Source organism: Lissotriton vulgaris, chromosome 7 (assembly GCF_964263255.1).
Source record: "Lissotriton vulgaris chromosome 7, aLisVul1.2, whole genome shotgun sequence".
NCBI lineage: Eukaryota > Metazoa > Chordata > Amphibia > Caudata > Salamandridae > Lissotriton > Lissotriton vulgaris.
Window position 1 is genome coordinate 1,327,123,733 of NC_141695.1, and position 5,932 is coordinate 1,327,129,664.

Genomic DNA, 5,932 nt, shown 5'->3' on the forward strand with positions numbered 1-5,932 from the left:
GCCTACTCGATCCCCTTCTGGCCTGCCACCCTCAGCCGAACCTAAACAAGCTGTGAAGAATGAATCAAGCCCAAGGCTCCATCTCAGGCCTGCGTCCTGGCTCCGCAGTACAAGAATATAATCAAAGTGTACCCCCCCCACAATTTCGACAATTTAGCCCGCACAACCAATCCTATTGCTGAAAGACTGTCCCCGTCGGCAGAGTAATAAAGTCGTGCATCACAATCGAGCTTAGCTTCCTGTCCTCAAAACGGGAGGGGGGGGGGGGGGAGGCGCTTGAAACATTCCAGGTCACCTTAACACAAATAAACAGAAAATAGCAAGACATGCGAAAAGGCAACCAGTGGGGAGCCCGCCGTGAACCACTTCAAATGCCCAGAGGGGGTTAAGCAACAGCGAGCGCCGGACACACGGTCACGCTTCTCCGGCCACCCCTTTTGGGCTCCGCGTCTCTGGGAGCGCTCCCCTTTTCAATGGATGTCCTGCTGGGGCAATTACCGGCTCTTGTCTCAGACCTTCCCCAAGGTACTTGAGTGGCAGGCGCACCTCTGCTTGTGACCTCAATGCTGAACTTCCCCCGCATAACGAAGACAACCCAAGAACAGCAAGCCTATTAGTTCCCCTTTTGCAAATGGCGCACCGGGCCCCGGTGCTCAAAATACACATGTTCATACTCGGGCATAACACCCGCTCCTTACCCGGGATAGCCACTGAGAGACCTGAAGCAATGCCTTGAGCACTTCATTATACCACCAAGTTTTGTAGCACCAATGCACTAAAACTGAACAGGCTGTAATATCACAAGCCCGCTATTGCATTGACAAACGAGCGGAGGTGGACTTCAACCAGCAAGGACAAACGACACGCTCCTTATCAATAGAGTATATCTCGAAGTTCCGTCAACTGTGGACTATACTCGGCGAATAGCACATTAAAGCCAATAAAATTGTGAGCGCTTTCATATATAGCTTATAAATCTCTCATGCGGTGTCCGAGAATCAATCAGAAACCCGTTTAAATGCCACATCATGCTCACCCAAGCCAGACAAACGTGAACCAGTTACCCGCGCACGAGGCCACTGTATTCTCTAGCTGCACAACAACACCCCCGGTGGACCTCCCTGCCCCAAACCCTTCCCAGCAGACCAGAGCGACCCGACTCTCACACGGAGCCACCGGCAGGAAGGGGGGGCGAGACCTAGGCATAGTGCCCACACTCACCGGAGTACACCCGACGCCAGACCAAAATGTGTGTCACCCCGCGAGGACACTACGATGAGTCCGGTGCGGCGAAGAGGCAGGGAAAATGGCGAGGGGTGCTTAAGTACCCCTCGCCCTGCCTGCCGCACCGGACATGCCCACTCAGCTCCTCCTAGTTCCCCTCGGGGCTCCGCCTGCCCGGGGGAGGAGAGAGGCTAGAGAGGGGCGTGGGGGAAGCCCTCGGTGTCTAAGGGGCCGCCCTCCTGATGGCCACTGCGTGGCCTCGGGCAGCCGCATAGACACCTCAGGGCAACAAGACCCCCTCACCCCACAATTAGCATGCATCCCGCAAATAACACACTAGACACCAGTCTCCTCTACAGTTACTGGGGAATGTATCAGTTCCATTTTCAGTAAGTAAGAAACTAATTTGAGGCTTGAACATTACTGAGACCTACAAGATCTACTTTCATAAAGCACTTGAAAAGAATGTTTACCTCATCACACTTCCCATCACCAGGATCACAGCTGCGTGGCCTTAGCCATATCAAGGACTTGCTGACTAACAGTTCATAGGACAACCGGAATACAGTTGATTTGATTTTTTTTTAGAACATATTTCATTAGCATGCTTTAATCCCACAGCACAGGTATCCTCGGTTGGAGAAAGAAAAAAAGAAATAATCCACATTGTGATCGTCAGGCTGCGCATCCTTTGCAATTAAAATTATTTTTGGACTGTGTCCTGCCAGCCAAAAAACTTTGAATGTCTTAAAGTTATGGGAGTGTCGGGCACATCACTACATTTTGCACAGCAAGGCGGTGCCTTTTTGCAGTATTATATAGCGTGGCCCGATCCGAAGGGATTTGAGCGTTTTACATGTGCACCAGTTGCATTACACCAAGTCACATCAGGCACCTAAAGCCTACTGGACTCAAAGGGCTTCAGCCCGCCAGCCTCCCCCCCTCGTGTGTGGCAGCCCGTGATGAGACAGCTTCCCGGGCACAAACACACAGCAGCACCCGAGTACTTCAAAGGTCTTTTAAAGACCATTTGCTTGTTAATGAAGAATAGATGCCCCCCTGCTTAGAGCCCCTGCAGCTCCTCCTTGCCTTTTGCTTGAAGAATCAGCCCCTCCCCCGAAATTTTTTCTTCGCCCCCCAACCCCCGAAATTTGACTCTAGTTGCGTCGCTGTGTCACATTATGTTTTTTCAGGCACGGGGAGATTAAGTGATTTGCCCAGAATCACAAGATGTTGAGCTGACGCCGAGACATGAACGTTGTTCCCCATTTTCAAAGCTGGTAGCTCTGGCAGTAGTACCACATCCGCTTACTGGTTTTCTGTGCGTCACTGGAGAGCCCACACACAACCCACTGTGCCCAATGCCTCCCCCACCCCCATTCCGTCAACGAGGAAGTCGGGGCCGGACTGGCTGTAGCGGGCACGGGGCGTTTCCCCGGTGGGCCGCTAGGGTGGGGGCCGATTTTGGTCCCCTGGGGGCCGTTTTTGTTACATGGCCGTTATTGCAGTATAGCTGCAAAATCGGCACCTGTTACAAAATCGGCCGATACCGGCCCTGGAAAACAGCTCGGCCGCTCCCAGGGGGGGCTGGCCGAGCTCTTTGCCAAGGCCAGTTTTGGTTCCCATTGCGGCCCTGGAGGAAGTCACTCGCTTGTCACAAATGACCTGCATTTGTCTCTTTGCATCTCACGATGTCCCTCTTTCTAACTACCGTACACGCATTTTCTGAATGTTCCGAGCCCCTCTGTGGTTTACTTATGGAAACCTCACTTTTATATTAAAATTCTGACTAGTGCGGAAAGGGTCAGTTTTTTAGGTCTCGCCTGTCGATGCGCATGCGCATCGAGCTTGCGAGACTATGGGGGCTTATCCACTCTTGAACCAACTTGCAAGGAATCGTGGCGATTCCTTGCAGTGCCCGTGACTTTTAAGCTCAATGCGCATGCGCATTGAGCTTAAAAGCGCGTGCACATCAGTTCCCTCCCTCCCCTTATCTCTCTTCACTCCGTCTTGTTTTACCCGCTCCGCCCCCTCCCCTGCCCGCCGTGTCGCATTTCTCCTCCCCCCTCCCCTTCTCTCTCTTCCCTCTGTCTTGTTTGTTTATTTTTTTACCCGCTCCGCCCCCTCCCCTGCCCGCCGTGTCGCATTTCTCCGCCCCCTCACTTCTTGATTGCACGGCCGCTAGGCCGTGCCTCCCCTACTCTCCTCCCCCCTCCTCCTCCTACTCTCGTGTCGCACCTCTCCCCTCTCCCCGCTCCGCCCCCTCCCCTGCCCGCCGTCTGTCTCACCCCCTCCACGTGCTGTCATGGGGGCTTTCTAGCCACCCACAGCAGTGGCAACTGTTGCCTGACAGACTCCTCAGGGGGTGCCGAGGCGTCGCTGGCCGCTGCAGAGGGCATGCCAGGCCTGGCTGTCACTGCACTGTCTGTGGCACCTCCAGGCATTGAGTTCATGGAATAATTGAATCAAGGACCGCAGTGGACACCGTGCCATCACAGCAGGCAGGAAAGCTCATATTACGTCACCAGGCCTGATTCTCTGAAGCACTGTTAAATGGTTTGTGGGTCGTTAACGCTTCGTGACGTAATTTGCTTTAAAGGGGCACACATGTTCTAAGCATTGCTGCCAAGCGTCCACGCTCCGGTGACCAATGTTAAGCCACAGACACGAGCCATAACGTTTCAGGATAGCACTCGACATAAATTTACATGTTATTGATCTAAATTGAGTCGTTTACAAGCCTCCGTTTATTTGGAAATTTAGGGTAGTGACGCGTTCACCGCTCGAGCTGTACACACTGACTTCTGCTCTCTTCGTGCGCCACAAACCCTGACAGCCCCACCATGCTGCCTCCAGTTTTCTTCTTTTAGAACCTCAACACCTCAGCACTCTGAAATCATAATTCATTGTCTATTACAACCCGCCCAAGAGCTCTACATGGGGTAGTCTGTTTTCAGTGTCTATCTGCAGTCTTCCTTCATTGATTATTACAATTTCTGAATAACTCTGTGATTAAATCAAAGTATACATGCCATCCAATATTTTGAAGCATCCTATTTTTGTGTGCTGTCATACCTTAGGAAACCTATACTTTATAAACGTTTTCCTTATTGCCCATCTCGACCCTCTGCAGCGAATGTCAGTTTCAGTTCGGGATTGTTGTTCATCAGGGAAGTGTTTAAGCGCGTGGGGGTGAGGTTCTAATCGCATCACCGAGCTGTTTACTTCGGTAACACAAGTCTGTTTATAGAGGCACAGCCCTGAAAGGCTGTCCGAAACCTGACATCAAACGTTCAGCTAATATGGAATTGTTTAGTTCGTTTTGCTTTGTATTTTGTTACTTGCAGTTTTAATTTTCCCAGACGTGGCAGAACTGTACTAAGTGAGCCAAAAGTGACAATCAGCAGAACATCTCAACCCTGATCAGGGACATTCCTAGAGCTCTGTGGATTAGCCTGTGAAAAAAAGCGCAAATCACAATAACATGAAATTATACTTTCATTTTTTTTGTCTAGTTCATTGCCCGATTTTTTTTTCTATAACGGGATCGCATTATCTAGTTAATTTTGTGGCGATCAGTGCCTTAAAAACAGCATGGTGTGTGGTACATTTAGGCCTAGAGTTTTTTATTTATTTATGGCATTAATGCACTCAGCCCTGACAGGAAGCCAATGATTTGCTCACAGAAACTGGTTTAAGAGAATAATTGCAGCGGCGTGCACGGGCCGCTATTGTTCTTTGTCTGTTTCTTACACTTTAACAATAATTGAACGGCTGGCGATGATTAACCGAGGTTATGTTTAACGTTCAGAGAAGAAGTAAAGGGGCAGGGTCATTGGGACGGTGTCATGTGCTGCCCATTGGTGCCAGGAAGAGGCACCATTTCAATTTTGCTGTACAAGTTACAAAATGATAACTAACATAGAATCTTTCTTTATGGAGTATGTGCCAAGGAGCAGTACCAGAAACTGGCATACATCTAGAATCCTTCATATCAAGTGCAAATACTATTAGTCTATTACTACCTTTATACACTATCAACGCCTTAATGAATAGCAGGGCTCTGAAGCGTCCACGTGCATGCTTAAGTTGCACATCTAGTTCTCAATTTTCATTCTGGGACTTGCCCCCTCCCCTTCAATCTCTCTCGCGCACAATCCACCCCGCCGGAGCCTCGCATCACTCTGCAGTCTCTGCCTCGCGCCCGCCATTGCCCCCTCCCCTTCAAGGGGACTGACCACGTGCTCTCATTATCTCACCTCCCTTTACAATTAATTTACGGTCTTTGCAACTCACCAGCCATATGTTGCTTTGTTTTCGCTGCTTCTTTGTTGTTGTGTCGCCCCACATCCGCCTCTCACCGCACCGACGCCACCTCGCCTCAGACGGCCCCCTCCCTCCTCCCCCCCTCTCTTTCTCGCACACTTCTTTCGCCTCCCTTTGAACTTCTCCCAGCTCAATTACTCTCCCCCTAATTTCCCATCACTTCCCTTTACAGCTCTTTTTCGCTCTCCCTCACAAATTCCCCCTCCTTTCCAATTCCAACAGATCACCCCTCCCAATACTGTTCGTCACTGGGCTATAAGTGGGATGCAAAGGTGTTTGGGGGAGGGGGTCTCCAAAAGGTGTTTGGCCTATTTAATTTATTTCCATAGTATGTGCCACCCAACCTGAATTTTGGTTCCTCTCCCAGCTTTCCTTTATTGCA

General features: G+C 50.5%; 1 pseudogene; it reads right to left on the reverse strand.

The window, feature by feature from the left end:
* Positions 1–215: 215 nt before the first annotated feature.
* LOC147703610 (Nuclear RNase P) lies at positions 216–582 on the reverse strand (annotated as a pseudogene).
* Between the last annotated feature and the right edge of the window lie 5,350 nt (positions 583–5,932).